This window comes from Staurois parvus, unplaced genomic scaffold (assembly GCF_062004578.1).
Source record: "Staurois parvus isolate SC_StPar_1 unplaced genomic scaffold, SC_StPar_1.0 ptg001357l, whole genome shotgun sequence".
In the NCBI taxonomy this organism is placed as follows: Eukaryota; Metazoa; Chordata; class Amphibia; order Anura; family Ranidae; genus Staurois; species Staurois parvus.
Genome location: NW_028319153.1, coordinates 639,059 through 656,631, shown reverse-complemented (window position 1 = coordinate 656,631; position 17,573 = coordinate 639,059). Strand labels below are relative to the sequence as shown.

Here is a 17,573-nt window from a genome sequence, read left to right as displayed (position 1 = left end):
TTCATCCAGTTTCATCCATTTACACCCATTTTTGTCTGTTTACATCTGTTTTTCGTCTGTTTTAATCCATCTACATCCGTTTTCATCTGATTATCTGTTTTCGTCCATTTTCATCCATTTACATCTGTTTTCTGTCCATTTACATCCGTTTTCATCCATTTGCATCTGATTTTGTTTGTTTTCATCCATTTTCATCCATTTACATTTGTTTTCATCTGTTTACATCTGTTTTCATCCATTTACATCCATTTTTTGTCCGTTTACATCCCTTTTTACATCTGTTTTATTCAATTTACATCCATTTTCATCCGTTTACATCTGTTTTTGTCCATTTTCATCCATTTACTCCTGTTTTCATCTGTTTACATCCGTTTTCATCTGATTACATCTGTTTTCGTCCATTTGCATCGATTTACATCCGTTTTCTGTCCATTTACATCCGTTTTCATCCATTTGCATCAGATTTTGTCTGTTTTCATCCAATTACATTCGTTTTCATCCGTTTACATCTGTTTTCATCCATTTACATCCATTTTTTGTCCGTTTACAACCATTTTTCATCTGTTTTATTCAATTTACATCCATTTTCATCTGTTTACATCTGTTTTCATCCAGTTTCATCCATTTACACCCATTTTTGTCTGTTTACATCTATTTTTCGTCTGTTTTAATCCATCTACATACGTTTTCATCTGATTACATCTGTTTTCATCCATTTTCATCCATTTACATCTGTTTTCTGTCCATTTACATCCGTTTTCATCAATTTGCATCTGATTTGGTCTGTTTTCATCCATTATAATCCATTTACATTTGTTTCAATCTGTTTACATCTGTTTTCATCCATTTACATCCACTTTTTGTCCGTTTACATCCATTTTTCGTCTGTTTTATTCAATTTACATCCATTTTCATCCGTTTACATCTGTTTTTGTCCATTTTCATCCAGTCTTCTAGAAACCCATCAGTTCTTAGAATTTTACCGCCAAAAAACACTGATTAACATCAGCTGCTCATAAGTAGAGCTATTTAATAAGGTGTCAGGATGGCCGAGCGGTCTAAGGCGCTGCGTTCAGGTCGCAGTCTCCTCTGGAGGCGTGGGTTCAAATCCCACTTCTGACAGCAACATTTTGGCTCCTTAGGCCTCATGCACGCTTTAAAAATGCTGACGTTTGTTAAAAATAGAGTTACACTTCACACTAAAGTGGAAGCTACAATTCTAGTCACTGTCCCTAAATTCTTGAGTGTTTGGAACCCATGAGTTGAGTGTTTTCTTCTGTCAAACTTCGACGACTCACTTCTTACTCCATGATAAACCTCCTTACTTAACCACTTGCCCGCTAGAGGATTTACCCCCCTTAACCACATGCCGCCCAGCCACTGTAGAAATACGGCGGCAGGGCGGCAGGGCTGGGAAAAACCACGTTTTAAAACGTGTGTTTTCAAAACAGGTAGGGGGCGCGTGCAAGGCGTGCCACCGCCCTACCTGTCCTGCCGATCACGGCCGCGGATGTCAGTCGCTGGGTCACAGCCGTTCGTTACCGGCTGTGTCCCGGCGATTGGCGGCAATCACTGACAGAGAGCAGGGCTGCAGTAGCTCTGCTCTCTGTCAGTTCCCTGACAGCTCCTGACAGGCTGATCGGGAGACAAGAGTTTATCTCTCCCGATCAGCGTGCCCCCCTTGCAGTACACAACCCCGCCCCCTAGTAAAACACTCCCCTCACACAGTTAACCCTTTCAATGCATAATAAAGTTAACCCCTTCCTCCCCAGTGCCATTAGTACAGTGTCAGTGGTTTTTTTTGCACTGATCACTGTATTGGTGTCACTGGGGATGTCAGTGACCCAAGTCAGTTCCTCCCCAGTGTCAGAAGTCCCGCAGTCCCGCCATAAGTCGCTGATCGCCGCCATTAATATAAAAAAAAATAAAAAATCCCAGTATCTTTCCCGCCATTTGTAAACGCTATAACTTTCACGTAAACCAACTAATTTACACGTATTGGGTTTTTTTTTAGCAAAGACACGGAGCAGAATGCATTTTGGCAGAAATTTATGACTAAATTTGATTTTTAAATTTTTTTACAGCTAAAAAACTCCTCTAGAAACCCACAAGTTCTGGTTTTTTTCCCAGCCAAAAAACGTTGATTCCAGTCTATGTGTGTATGGACACACAGGATAACATGTTGGGGAGTTTACTAGCTGTAGAAAAAAATGGCAAAAGCCAAAAACAGCCGATGTAAAAATATCAAGTGTGCATGAGGACTACATGTGATGGCTGCATTCGTTTTCTTTTTTTAGGGTTTTTTCCTTTATTTTAACGGTACTTGTCTGTTAATTCACTGAATTTATTTTTATATATATATATATATATATATATATATATATATATATATAAATGACTATATATATATATATTTTATATGTTTTATTTAAATATATAAAAAAAATATTTATAAATAAATATGTGTTTATATACATATATATATATATATATATATATATATATATATATATATAAATGAATATTTATTTTTTTATATGTTTTATTTAAATATATAAAAAATATATATAAATATATATATATATATATATATATATATATATATATATATAAATAAATCCGGCGAATTAACAGACAAGTACCATTTTACCTAGTGATCCAGCTAGTAAGTCTGTTGTTTTTTGGTTTTTGTTTTTTTAATCAGAACAAGCTCTCTCTCAGATGTAGCAGTTAGAGGGTTGAGACAAACCATTTAACCCTGACAGAGCTGCTTAGAATGATCAAATTGTAATTATTTATGGTAAACCTTTATCTCAAAAGGTAAAAAAACAAAAAAACAAAAACAGTGTTAGCTGGAGTTTGGCTTCAGTTTGTTAGTGTATCTAAATCTGCTAGTCCATCTAGCGATCCCCTTTCCACCCTAGACTGACAATCCTGCCATCAGTATCCTCTGCCGCAACCCGGGACCTTTAGATCTTCAGCCTGCAAACTGAGTTATTTTGTTTCTGGAAAAAAAATCTAAAGCTACAAAAAAAGCTGGTTTGCTGCGTTTATCAGCGTTGAAGTATTTTTACAGCTGAAGAACTCCTCTAGAAACCCATCAATTCTGAGGATTTTCCAGCCAAAAAACATTGATTAACATCAGCTACACTTAGGTAGATCCATGAAAGAAGGTGTCAGGATGGCCGAGCGGTCTAAGGCGCTGCGTTCAGGTCGCAGTCTCCTCTGGAGGCGTGGGTTCGAATCCCACTTCTGACAGCAACATTTTGGCTCTTTAGGCCTCATGCACACTGGGCGGCTTTAAAAACACCGGCATTAGGTGCTTAATGTCGCGTTAAAAATTGCATGTTTAGTCGCATCTGCGCAAAAAACAAAAATTTAACTTTGAAAAAAAGTAATAAAAAAGCTGGCTTCCTGCGTATAACCGCGTTTACCAGCGTTAGAGCGTTTTTACAGCTGAAGGACTCCTCTAGAAACACATTAGTTCCGGCCAAAAAACACCAATTAAAGTCCGCCACACACGGGGAGAATTCTGAACGAAGGTGTCTAAGGCGCTGCGTTCAGGTCGCAGCCTCCCCATTTTTGTGTGTTTACATCCATTTACATCAGTTTTTTGTCTGTTTACATCCATTTACTTCCGTTTTTTTGTTTGTATACATCCGTTTTTTGTCTGTTTACATCCATTTACATCCGTTTTTTTGTTTGTATACATCCGTTTTTTGTCCGTTTATATCCATTTACTTCCGTTTTTTTGTTTGTATACATCCGTTTTTTGTCCGTTTACATCCATTTACTTCAGTTTTTTTGTTTGGATACATCGGTTTTTTGTTCATTTTTATCCATTTCACCCAAATATAGGGTTTTCTTCCGTTAAAAAAAACAGATGTTAACGGATACAAACATTAACGGATGTAAACAGCTGATCACCCGTCTACATCCGCTGGTCCATAGAAATGCATAGGGGTCTGTTTTTCACCCATGAACAGACAGATGAAAGACGGACCTACGGAACACCCGTGTGAAAAGGGCCTTATCAAGACCCTCCAAAACTAAATATTTTCTCAAACAGCGAGATGTTTGCTTTCCACGTCTGCTAACCCTTTAGAACGTTTGTAGTGAGCACAACGTCACCTTCATGCTCTCCTGAAGCCGACCCTCACCCTAAACTAAGGCTGGCCATGGAATATGGAATTCTGTGGTGGAAGGAAAGAAAACGGCTTTGATTCCCCCATCAACACAGTTTCTAATGGTTCAGGAAAAACCAGAGATGCGGGCTGGACACAAGTCAATTGATGGATCCTTTGTTGTAGATGACCACTGCTGATCTCCTGCAACCCTTTTGCAACCAAAATGAAATGCGTATGTATGTCCTGCGCTGAAAACGACATACAAATCTATCCAAATGTCCTCGGGTTCCAATCCGGGACCTGGACACCTTCAGTCTAATGCAGGCCATAGATGGGTCAAAAATCGGCCCATTTTTCGGCCGCAAAAAAAAAAATTGGCTGATTTTCGCACCGTTAATGGGTTAATTGGTCGGCTGTTTTTTTGGATTTTGTCAGAGTTTTTGGAATGGTAAAGTTGGAAAGAAATCAGCCGATTTTGCCGATCGGCTGATTTTCGCGGCAATGATGGGCAAATCGGCCGATCTTTTTACTGATAAAAAATCTGCGCATGAGCCGTGACCTGCAAGAGAAAGAAGAAGCAGAAGAAGAGAAAGAAGAAGAAGAAAGAAAGAAGAAGAGAAAGAAGAAGAAGAGAAAGAAGAAGAAAAGAAGAGGAAGAAGAAGAAGAGAAAGAGGAAGAAGAGAAAGGAGAAGCAGAAGAGAAAGAAAGAAGAAGAAAAGAAGAGGAAGAAGAAGAGAAAGGAGAAGCAGAAGAGGAAGAAGAAGAAGAAAGAAAGAAGAAGAAAAGAAGGAAGAGGAAGAAGTAGAAAAGAAGGAAGAAGAGAGAAGAAGAGGAAGAAGAAGAAGAGAAAGAGGAAGAAGAAGAAGAGAAAGAGGAAGAAGAAGCAGAAGAGAAAGGAGAAGCAGAAGAGAAAGAAGAGGAAGAAGAAGAGAAGGAAGATTTTGCCGATCGGCCGATTTTCGCAGCAATGATGGGCAAATCGGCCGATCTTTTTACTGATAAAAAATCTGCGCATGAGCCGTGACCTGCAAGAGAAAGAAGAAGAAGATGAGAAGAAAGAAGAAGAAAAGAAAGAAGAAGAAGAGAAAGAAGAGGAAGCAGAAGAAGAGAAAGAGGAAGAAGAAGAAGAGAAAGGAGAAGCAGAAGAGAAAGAAGAGGAAGAAGAAGAGAAGGAAGAAGAAGAGAAAGAAGAGGAAGAAGAAGAAGAAGAGAAAGAGGAAGAGAAGAAGAGAAAGGAGAAGCAGAAAAGGAAGAAGAAGAGAAGGAAGAAGAAGAGAAAGAAGAATAAGAGAAAGAAGAATTCCAGTCCGCTATTATATTTGACATTAAAAAGTATTGCGGTTGCAACAATTTATCTATTTGTATCCAAAAAACCCATCTGTATCCGAAATGGATACAAATAGATACATTGTTGCAATCGCAATACTTTTTAATGTCAAATATAATAGCGGGGCTCTCTACAGGGACAGAAGTAATTAAATGCCGGCCGTAGACGGGAACAAAATCGGCCGATTTTTGTTACTGTTGGTTGTAACGTCGGCCTATTGAACGACCGTTTTTTTGTTAAAAAAATGTCCGGTTTTCTCCACATCTATGGCCTGCATAACACTCTCCCGAATGAGATATTTCGGCTCCGGAGAGAAGAGAATTTTTTGAAGAAGTGGATCCGTGTTTAACTCTTTCACTGCTGGACTGATGTTTACATTTATCTTCCTCTTTCTTTTTATACAAAATGGTCACAATTGGCTAAAACATATATGAATAAAATTATTTCTTTTCAGAGTTTAGTGTCACTTTAAGTGTTGAAAGCAAAAGCCAGAAGCTGATTGGCTGACATGCACAGCTGACCTGGATTCTGGCTGATCCAGCCCTCTTCATATCAATGTCAGGATGGCCGAGCGGTCTAAGGCGCTGCGTTCAGGTCGCAGTCTCCTCTGGAGGCGTGGGTTCGAATCCCACTTCTGACAGCAACATTTTTTGACTCTTTACAACCGCATGGCAACATGGGATTCCTAATATGTGGGGGAGAAAATAATACCTGAACCCTCAGAAAGCACTTGGAGTGATAACGACCCCCCCAACCTGACCCACTGTAACCAACAGGAGGCGTGACGGAGCACAGCGAGGGGAACATTATATTGCAGCTGAACAATGGTGGCTGCATTCGTTTTCTTTTCAGGTTTTTTTCCTTTATTTTTTAATGGGTTTTTTTTTGGGGTACAGGGGATCAGTTTTCATCCGTTTACATTTGTTTTCTTGTTCATTTACATCCGTTTTCCTCCCTTTAAATCTGTTTTAGTCATTTATTTCAGTGCAGCAACTTAAAAGGTGAAACTAATATATGAGATAGACTCATTACATGCAAAGCAAGATAGTTCAAGCCGTGATTTGTCATCATTGTGATGATTATGGCTTACAGCTCATGAAAACCCCAAATCCACAATCTCAGAAAATGAGAATATTCCATGCAATCAATAAAACACGGATTGTACATAGAACAATATCGGACCTCTGAAAAGTAGAAGCTGCATATGTACTCAGTACTTGGTTTGGGCCCCTTTTGCAGCAATTACTGCCTCAATGCGGCGTGGCATAAAAGCTATCAGCCTGTGGCACTGCTGAGGTGTTATGGAAGACCAGGATGCTTCAATAGCGGCCTTCAGCTCTTCTGCATTGTTCAGTCTCATGTCTCTCATCTTTCTCTTGGCAATGCCCCATAGATTCTCTATGGGGTTTAGGTCAGGCGAGTTTGCTGGCCAATCAAGCACAGTAATCCCACGGTCTTTGAACCAGGTTTTGGTGCTTTTGGCAGTGTGGGCGGTGCCAAGTCCTGCTGGAAAATGAAGTCAGCATCCCCATAAAACTCGTCTGTGGAAGGAAGCATGAAGTGCTCCAAAATGTCCTGGTAGACGGCTGCGTTGACCCTGGACTTAATGAAGCACAGTGGACCAACACCAGCAGATGACATGGCTCCCCAAATCAACACAGACTGTGGAAACTTCACACTGGACTTCAAGCATCTTGCAGTGTGTGCCTCTCCATTCTTCCTCCATGCTCTGGGTCCTTGGGCCTCTCCATTCTTCCTCCATACTCGGGGTCCTTGTGCCTCTCCATTCTTCCTCCATACTCGGGGTCCTTGTGCCTCTCCATTCTTCCTCCATACTCGGGGTCCTTGGGCCTCTCCATTCTTCCTCCATACTCTGGGTCCTTGGGCCTCTCCATTCTTCCTCCATACTCGGGGTCCTTGGGCCTCTCCATTCTTCCTCCATACTCGGGGTCCTTGGGCCTCTCCATTCTTCCTCCATACTCGGGGTCCTTGTGCCTCTCCATTCTTCCTCCATACTCGGGGTCCTTGGGCCTCTCCATTCTTCCTCCATACTCGGGGACCTTGAGCCTCTCCATTCTTCCTCCATACTCGGGGTCCTTGAGCCTCTCCATTCTTCCTCCATACTCGGGGTCCTTGGGCCTCTCCATTCTTCCTCCATACTCAGGGTCCTTGGTTTCCAAATGAGATGCAAAAGTTTCTTTCATCAGAAAAGAGGACTTTGGACCACTGAGCAGCAGACCAGGTCTGTTTTTCTTTAGCCCAGGTAAGACGCTTCTGACGTTGTTTGTTGTTCAGGAGCGGCTTGACAAGAGGAATACGACATTTGAAGCCCATGTCCAAGATCTGTCTGTGTGTGGTGGCTCTTGATGCACTGACTCCAGCCTCAATCCACTCCTTGTGAAAGTCCCCAACACTTTTGAATGGCCTTTTCCTGACCATCCTCTCCAGGCTGCGGTCATCTCTGCTGCTTGTGCACCTTTTTCTTCCACACTTTTCCCTTCCACATAACTTTCTATTAATGTGCTTTGATACAGCACTTTGGGAACATCCAACTTCTTTTGCAATTCCCTTTTGAGGCTTTCCCTCCTTATGGAGGGTGTCAATGATGGTGTCAGGTCAGCAGTCTTTCCCATGATTGTGATTCCTACTGAACCAGACTGAGAGACCATTTAAAGGCTCAGGAACCCTTTGCAGGTGTTATGGCTGAATTATCTGATTAGAGTGGGACACTTTGAGCCGAGATTATTCCACCTTTTCACAATATTCTCATTTTCTGAGATTGTGGATTTGGGGTTTTCATGAGCTGTAAGCCATAATCATCACAATGATGACAAATCACGGCTTGAACTATCTTGCTTTGCATGTAATGAGTCTCATATATTAGTTTCACCTTTTAAGTTGCTGCACTGAAATAAATGAACCTTTGCACCATATTCTAATTGTTCGAGTTTCACCTGTATTTATGACTGTTTTTTTTCCTCTCCATTTTTTTTTTAACGGAAGAATAATAGGGTTTTCTGCTGTTAAAAAAAAGGATGTTAACGGGTACAGACATTGTATTTGTCTCCAACAAAAATCCTCTGCCGAAACCCGGGATCGAACCAGGGACCTTTAGATCTTCAGTCTAACGCTCTCCCAACTGAGCTATTTCGGCTGTGTAATGAGCTGACATTTTTGAAAAATGTAAGTTTACATCCATTTTCATCTGTTTACATCAGTTTTTGTCCATTTGCATCCATTTACATTCGTTTATATCTGTTTTAATCCATTCATTTTCATTTACATCTGTTTTCATCTAGAAACCCATTAGTTCTGAGGTTTTTCTAGCCAAAAAACACTAATTACAGTCAGATAAACGCAGATAGAGAACTGAAAGAAGATGTCAGGATGGCCAAGCGGTCTAAGTGTTCCGTTTTTTCATCAGTTCAGTCACATTTGAAAAAACGGATCAGTTCACATCAGCTATTTCATCAGTTCCTATCAATTTACACCAGTTTTTTCATCTGTTTTACATCCGTTTTACATCTGTTTACATCATTCTTTCATCCATTTACATCCGTTTTTTTCATCCGTTTTACTTTTTTTTTATCCGTTTACATCCGTTTTTCATCAGTTTACATCAGTTTTTTCATCCGTTTAAATCCATTTACATTTTTATATCATTTACATCCATTTTACATCTGTTTACATCATACTTTTATCCATTTACATCCGTTTGCCATCCGTTTACATTTTTAAAATCTATTCACATTCGTTTACATCCGTTTTTCATCAGTTTACATCAGTTGTTTTATCAGTTTACATCCATTTACATCTGTTTTACATCTGTTTACATTTTTGTTATCCGTTTACATCAGTTTACATCCGTTTTCATCCGTTTTTTCATCCGCTTACATCCATTTACATTATCCATTTTCATCCATTTTTCATCAGTGTACATCCGTTCTTTCATCCATTTTACATTTGTTTTCATCCACTTACATCCATTTTTCGACCGTTCCGTTTTTTTTTTTTTTTTACAGAAGAATAATAGGGTTTTCTTCCATTAAAGTAAAGGGAAGCTAATGGATACAGACATTTAAGGATGTTATTATTTCTGAGCTGAGCTGGACTTGTTTCCATCAAAAATCCTCTGCCGAAACCCGGGATCGAACCAGGGACCTTTAGATCTTCAGTCTAACGCTCTCCCAACTGAGCTATTTCGGCTGTGTAATGAGCTGACATTTTTGAAAAATGTAAGTTTACATCCGTTTTCATCTGTTTACATCAGTTTTTGTCCATTTGCATCCATTTACATTCGTTTATATCTGTTTTAATCCATTCATTTTCATTTACATCTGTTTTCATCTAGAAACCCATTAGTTCTGAGGTTTTTCTAGCCAAAAAACACTAATTACAGTCAGATAAACGCAGATAGAGAACTGAAAGAAGATGTCAGGATGGCCAAGCGGTCTAAGTGTTCCGTTTTTTCATCAGTTCAGTCACATTTGAAAAAACGGATCAGTTCACATCAGCTATTTCATCAGTTCCTATCAATTTACACCAGTTTTTTCATCTGTTTTACATCCGTTTTACATCTGTTTACATCATTCTTTCATCCATTTACATCCGTTTTTTTCATCCGTTTTACTTTTTTTTATCCATTTACATTCGTTTACATCCGTTTTTCATCAGTTTACATCAGTTTTTTCATCCGTTTAAATCCATTTACATTTTTATATCATTTACATCCATTTTACATCTGTTTACATCATACTTTTATCCATTTACATCCGTTTTCCATCCGTTTACATTTTTAAAATCTATTCACATTCGTTTACATCCGTTTTTCATCAGTTTACATCAGTTGTTTTATCAGTTTACATCCATTTACATCTGTTTTACATCTGTTTACATTTTTGTTATCCGTTTACATCAGTTTACATCCGTTTTCATCCGTTTTTTCATCCGCTTACATCCATTTACATTATCCATTTTCATCCATTTTTCATCAGTGTACATCCGTTCTTTCATCCATTTTACATTTGTTTTCATCCACTTACATCCATTTTTCGACCGTTCCGTTTTTTTTTTTTTTTTACAGAAGAATAATAGGGTTTTCTTCCATTAAAGTAAAGGGAAGCTAATGGATACAGACATTTAAGGATGTTATTATTTCTGAGCTGAGCTGGACTTGTTTCCATCAAAAATCCTCTGCCGAAACCCGGGATCGAACCAGGGACCTTTAGATCTTCAGTCTAACGCTCTCCCAACTGAGCTATTTCGGCTGTGTAATGAGCTGACATTTTTGAAAAATGTAAGTTTACATCCGTTTTCATCTGTTTACATCAGTTTTTGTCCATTTGCATCCATTTACATTCGTTTATATCTGTTTTAATCCATTCATTTTCATTTACATCTGTTTTCATCTAGAAACCCATTAGTTCTGAGGTTTTTCTAGCCAAAAAACACTAATTACAGTCAGATAAACGCAGATAGAGAACTGAAAGAAGATGTCAGGATGGCCAAGCGGTCTAAGTGTTCCGTTTTTTCATCAGTTCAGTCACATTTGAAAAAACGGATCAGTTCACATCAGCTATTTCATCAGTTCCTATCAATTTACACCAGTTTTTTCATCTGTTTTACATCCGTTTTACATCTGTTTACATCATTCTTTCATCCATTTACATCCGTTTTTTTCATCCGTTTTACTTTTTTTTATCCATTTACATTCGTTTACATCCGTTTTTCATCAGTTTACATCAGTTTTTTCATCCGTTTAAATCCATTTACATTTTTATATCATTTACATCCATTTTACATCTGTTTACATCATACTTTTATCCATTTACATCCGTTTTCCATCCCTTTACATTTTTAAAATCTATTCACATTCGTTTACATCCGTTTTTCATCAGTTTACATCAGTTGTTTTATCAGTTTACATCCATTTACATCTGTTTTACATCTGTTTACATTTTTGTTATCCGTTTACATCAGTTTACATCCGTTTTCATCCGTTTTTTCATCCGCTTACATCCATTTACATTATCCATTTTCATCCATTTTTCATCAGTGTACATCCGTTCTTTCATCCATTTTACATTTGTTTTCATCCACTTACATCCATTTTTCGACCGTTCCGTTTTTTTTTTTTTTTACAGAAGAATAATAGGGTTTTCTTCCATTAAAGTAAAGGGAAGCTAATGGATACAGACATTTAAGGATGTTATTATTTCTGAGCTGAGCTGGACTTGTTTCCATCAAAAATCCTCTGCCGAAACCCGGGATTGAACCAGGGACCTTTAGATCTTCAGTCTAACACTCTCCCAACTGAGCTTTTTCGGCTGTGTAATGAGCTGACATTTTTGAAAAATGTAAGTTTACATCCGTTTTCATCTGTTTACATCAGTTTTTGTCCATTTGCATCCATTTACATTCGTTTATATCTGTTTTAATCCATTCATTTTCATTTACATCTGTTTTCATCTAGAAACCCATTAGTTCTGAGGTTTTTCTAGCCAAAAAACACTAATTACAGTCAGATAAACGCAGATAGAGAACTGAAAGAAGATGTCAGGATGGCCAAGCGGTCTAAGTGTTCCGTTTTTTCATCAGTTCAGTCACATTTGAAAAAACGGATCAGTTCACATCAGCTATTTCATCAGTTCCTATCAATTTACACCAGTTTTTTCATCTGTTTTACATCCGTTTTACATCTGTTTACATCATTCTTTCATCCATTTACATCCGTTTTTTTCATCCGTTTTACTTTTTTTTTATCCGTTTACATCCGTTTTTCATCAGTTTACATCAGTTTTTTCATCCGTTTAAATCCATTTACATTTTTATATCATTTACATCCATTTTACATCTGTTTACATCATACTTTTATCCATTTACATCCGTTTGCCATCCGTTTACATTTTTAAAATCTATTCACATTCGTTTACATCCGTTTTTCATCAGTTTACATCAGTTGTTTTATCAGTTTACATCCATTTACATCTGTTTTACATCTGTTTACATTTTTGTTATCCGTTTACATCAGTTTACATCCGTTTTCATCCGTTTTTTCATCCGCTTACATCCATTTACATTATCCATTTTCATCCATTTTTCATCAGTGTACATCCGTTCTTTCATCCATTTTACATTTGTTTTCATCCACTTACATCCATTTTTCGACCGTTCCGTTTTTTTTTTTTTTTTACAGAAGAATAATAGGGTTTTCTTCCATTAAAGTAAAGGGAAGCTAATGGATACAGACATTTAAGGATGTTATTATTTCTGAGCTGAGCTGGACTTGTTTCCATCAAAAATCCTCTGCCGAAACCCGGGATCGAACCAGGGACCTTTAGATCTTCAGTCTAACGCTCTCCCAACTGAGCTATTTCGGCTGTGTAATGAGCTGACATTTTTGAAAAATGTAAGTTTACATCTGTTTTCATCTGTTTACATCAGTTTTTGTCCATTTGCATCCATTTACATTCGTTTATATCTGTTTTAATCCATTCATTTTCATTTACATCTGTTTTCATCTAGAAACCCATTAGTTCTGAGGTTTTTCTAGCCAAAAAACACTAATTACAGTCAGATAAACGCAGATAGAGAACTGAAAGAAGATGTCAGGATGGCCAAGCGGTCTAAGTGTTCCGTTTTTTCATCAGTTCAGTCACATTTGAAAAAACGGATCAGTTCACATCAGCTATTTCATCAGTTCCTATCAATTTACACCAGTTTTTTCATCTGTTTTACATCCGTTTTACATCTGTTTACATCATTCTTTCATCCATTTACATCCGTTTTTTTCATCCGTTTTACTTTTTTTTATCCATTTACATTCGTTTACATCCGTTTTTCATCAGTTTACATCAGTTTTTTCATCCGTTTAAATCCATTTACATTTTTATATCATTTACATCCATTTTACATCTGTTTACATCATACTTTTATCCATTTACATCCGTTTTCCATCCCTTTACATTTTTAAAATCTATTCACATTCGTTTACATCCGTTTTTCATCAGTTTACATCAGTTGTTTTATCAGTTTACATCCATTTACATCTGTTTTACATCTGTTTACATTTTTGTTATCCGTTTACATCAGTTTACATCCGTTTTCATCCGTTTTTTCATCCGCTTACATCCATTTACATTATCCATTTTCATCCATTTTTCATCAGTGTACATCCGTTCTTTCATCCATTTTACATTTGTTTTCATCCACTTACATCCATTTTTCGACCGTTCCGTTTTTTTTTTTTTTTACAGAAGAATAATAGGGTTTTCTTCCATTAAAGTAAAGGGAAGCTAATGGATACAGACATTTAAGGATGTTATTATTTCTGAGCTGAGCTGGACTTGTTTCCATCAAAAATCCTCTGCCGAAACCCGGGATTGAACCAGGGACCTTTAGATCTTCAGTCTAACACTCTCCCAACTGAGCTTTTTCGGCTGTGTAATGAGCTGACATTTTTGAAAAATGTAAGTTTACATCCGTTTTCATCTGTTTACATCAGTTTTTGTCCATTTGCATCCATTTACATTCGTTTATATCTGTTTTAATCCATTCATTTTCATTTACATCTGTTTTCATCTAGAAACCCATTAGTTCTGAGGTTTTTCTAGCCAAAAAACACTAATTACAGTCAGATAAACGCAGATAGAGAACTGAAAGAAGATGTCAGGATGGCCAAGCGGTCTAAGTGTTCCGTTTTTTCATCAGTTCAGTCACATTTGAAAAAACGGATCAGTTCACATCAGCTATTTCATCAGTTCCTATCAATTTACACCAGTTTTTTCATCTGTTTTACATCCGTTTTACATCTGTTTACATCATTCTTTCATCCATTTACATCCGTTTTTTTCATCCGTTTTACTTTTTTTTATCCATTTACATTCGTTTACATCCGTTTTTCATCAGTTTACATCAGTTTTTTCATCCGTTTAAATCCATTTACATTTTTATATCATTTACATCCATTTTACATCTGTTTACATCATACTTTTATCCATTTACATCCGTTTTCCATCCCTTTACATTTTTAAAATCTATTCACATTCGTTTACATCCGTTTTTCATCAGTTTACATCAGTTGTTTTATCAGTTTACATCCATTTACATCTGTTTTACATCTGTTTACATTTTTGTTATCCGTTTACATCAGTTTACATCCGTTTTCATCTGTTTTTTCATCCGCTTACATCCATTTACATTATCCATTTGCATTGATTTTCATCCATTTTTCATCAGTGTACATCCGTTCTTTCATCCATTTTACATTTGTTTTCATCCATTTACATCCATTTTTCGACCGTTCCGTTTTTTTTTTTTTACAGAAGAATAATAGGGTTTTCTTCCATTAAAGTAAAGGGAAGCTAATGGATACAGACATTTAAGGATGTTATTATTTCTGAGCTGAGCTGGACTTGTTTCCATCAAAAATCCTCTGCTGAAACCCGGGATCAAACCAGGGACCTTTAGATCTTCAGTCTAACGCTCTCCCATCTGAGCTATTTCGGCTGTGTAATGAGGTGACATTTTTGAAAAATGTAAGTTTACATCCGTTTTCATCTGTTTACATCAGTTTTTGTCCATTTGCATCTATTTACATTCGTTTATATCTGTTTTAATCCATTCATTTTCATTTACATCTGTTTTCATCTAGAAACCCATTAGTTCTGAGGTTTTTCTAGCCAAAAAACACTAATTACAGTCAGATAAACGCAGATAGAGAACTGAAAGAAGATGTCAGGATGGCCAAGCGGTCTAAGTGTTCCGTTTTTTCATCAGTTCAGTCACATTTGAAAAAACGGATCAGTTCACATCAGCTATTTCATCAGTTCCTATCAATTTACACCAGTTTTTTCATCTGTTTTACATCCGTTTTACATCTGTTTACATCATTCTTTCATCCATTTACATCCGTTTTTTTCATCCGTTTTACTTTTTTTTTATCCATTTACATTCGTTTACATCCGTTTTTCATCAGTTTACATCAGTTTTTTTATCCGTTTAAATCCATTTACATTTTTATATCATTTACATCCATTTTACATCTGTTTACATCATACTTTTATCCATTTACATCCGTTTTCCACCCGTTTACATTTTTTAAATCTATTCACATTCGTTTACATCCGTTTTTCATCAGTTTACATCAGTTGTTTTATCAGTTTACATCCATTTACATCTGTTTTACATCTGTTTAAATTTTTGTTATCCGTTTACATCAGTTTACATCCGTTTTCATCCGTTTTTTCATCCGCTTACATCCATTTACATTATCCATTTGCATTCATTTTCATCCATTTTTCATCAGTGTACATCCGTTCTTTCATCCATTTTACATTTGTTTTCATCCATTTACATCCATTTTTCGACCGTTCCGTTTTTTTTTTTTTTACAGAAGAATAATAGGGTTTTCTTCCATTAAAGTAAAGGGAAGCTAATGGATACAGACATTTAAGGATGTTATTACATCTGAGCTGAGCTGGATTTGTTTCCATCAAAAATCCTCTGCCGAAACCCGGGATTGAACCAGGGACCTTTAGATCTTCAGTCTAACGCTCTCCCAACTGAGCTATTTTGGCTGTGTAAGGAGTGATAATTTTTTGAAAAAGTGGGGAGGAGTCTGTGTTTAACTTATTCACTGCTGGACCAGCTTTTACATTTAATTTTTTTTTTGCATATCTTAAACATTTAGTCCCATTTCACACTGCGTCCTGTTTTTTCATCAGTTCAGTCACATTTTTCCAAGAAAAAACGGATCAGTTCACGTCAATTTTACATCAGTTTTTACATCTGTTTTTTTATATATTTACACCCGTTTTCCATCTGTTTACGTCATTCTTTCATCCATTTACATCTGTTTTTTCATCCATTTTCCATCCGCTTACATTTTTTATCCATTTACATCCATTTTACATCTGTTTACATCATTTTTTTTTTATCCATTTACATCCGTTTTACATCCGCTTACATTTTTTAGCCGTTTACATTCATATTCATCCATTTATCATCAGTGTACATCCGTTCTTTCATCCGTTTTCTTCCATTTACATCTGTATTTTGTCCGCTCCATTTTTTTTTAACAGAAGAAAAATGGGGTTTTCTTCTGTTAAAAAAAAAGGATGTTAACGGGTACAGACATTGTATTTTTCTCCATCAAAAGTCTCTGCCGAAACCCGGGATCGAACCAGGGACCTTTAGATCTTCAGTCTAAGGCTCTCCCAACTGAGCTATTTCGGCTGTGTAAAGTGTGATATTTTTTTGAAAAAGTTGGGAGGAGTCTGTGTTTAACTTATTCACTGCTGGACTGGCTTTTACATTTAATTTTTTTTTTTGCATATCTTAAACATTTAGTCCCATTTCACACAGGCATCCTGTTTTTTCATCAGTTCAGTCACATTTTTTCCAAGAAAAAACAGATCAGTTCACGTCAATTTACATCAGTTTATACATCTGTTTTTCATCCATTTACATCCGTTTTACATCTGTTTACGTCATTCTTTCATCCATTTACATCCGTTTTTTCATCCGTTTTCCATCCACTTACATTTTTTTATCCATTTACATCCATTTTACATCTGTTTACATCATTTTTTTTTATCCATTTACATCCGTTTTACATACGCTTACATTTTTTAGCCGTTTACATTCATATTCATCCGTTTTTCATCAGTGTACATCCGTTCTTTCATCTGTTTTCTTCCATTTACATCTGTATTTTCTCCGCTCCATATTTTTTTAACAAAAGAAAAATAGGGTTTTCTTCTGTTAAAAAAAAAAAAGATGTTAACGGGTACAGACATTGTATTTTTCTCCATCAAAAATCCCCTGCCGAAACCCGGGATCGAACAAGGGACCTTTAGATCTTCAGTCTAACGCTCTCCCAACTGAGCTATTTCGGCTGTGTGAACTCTGGAAAGTTTTTGAAAAAGTGGGGAGGAAACTGTGATTAACTCTTTCAGTACTGGACTGGCTTTTACATTTAATTTACATTTTTTTATTTCTTTCTTTTCATAATCATACAAAATGGACACAATCATACAAAATGGCTTAAACATTTAACACAACCCCCCCTCCCCCCCACAAAAAACCAACATCTTTTCCTAACCATGAAGGTTTCTGC

General features: G+C 36.9%; 7 non-coding genes across 7 annotated transcripts; 3 read left to right on the top strand and 4 right to left on the bottom strand.

The window, feature by feature from the left end:
• Positions 1 to 1,039: 1,039 nt before the first annotated feature.
• Positions 1,040 to 1,122, top strand: TRNAL-CAG (transfer RNA leucine (anticodon CAG)). Its single transcript has one exon. It is a non-coding gene; the product is annotated as a tRNA-Leu (tRNA).
• A 2,053-nt stretch (positions 1,123 to 3,175) lies between these two features.
• On the top strand, positions 3,176 to 3,258 carry TRNAL-CAG (transfer RNA leucine (anticodon CAG)). The gene has a single exon. It is a non-coding gene; the product is annotated as a tRNA-Leu (tRNA).
• A 2,754-nt stretch (positions 3,259 to 6,012) lies between these two features.
• On the top strand, positions 6,013 to 6,095 carry TRNAL-CAG (transfer RNA leucine (anticodon CAG)). Its single transcript has one exon. It is a non-coding gene; the product is annotated as a tRNA-Leu (tRNA).
• Positions 6,096 to 8,536: 2,441 nt separating this feature from the next.
• Positions 8,537 to 8,609, bottom strand: TRNAF-GAA (transfer RNA phenylalanine (anticodon GAA)). The gene has a single exon. It is a non-coding gene; the product is annotated as a tRNA-Phe (tRNA).
• A 979-nt stretch (positions 8,610 to 9,588) lies between these two features.
• Positions 9,589 to 9,661, bottom strand: TRNAF-GAA (transfer RNA phenylalanine (anticodon GAA)). The gene has a single exon. It is a non-coding gene; the product is annotated as a tRNA-Phe (tRNA).
• A 988-nt stretch (positions 9,662 to 10,649) lies between these two features.
• Positions 10,650 to 10,722, bottom strand: TRNAF-GAA (transfer RNA phenylalanine (anticodon GAA)). The gene has a single exon. It is a non-coding gene; the product is annotated as a tRNA-Phe (tRNA).
• A 2,039-nt stretch (positions 10,723 to 12,761) lies between these two features.
• On the bottom strand, positions 12,762 to 12,834 carry TRNAF-GAA (transfer RNA phenylalanine (anticodon GAA)). The gene has a single exon. It is a non-coding gene; the product is annotated as a tRNA-Phe (tRNA).
• Positions 12,835 to 17,573: the final 4,739 nt, after the last annotated feature.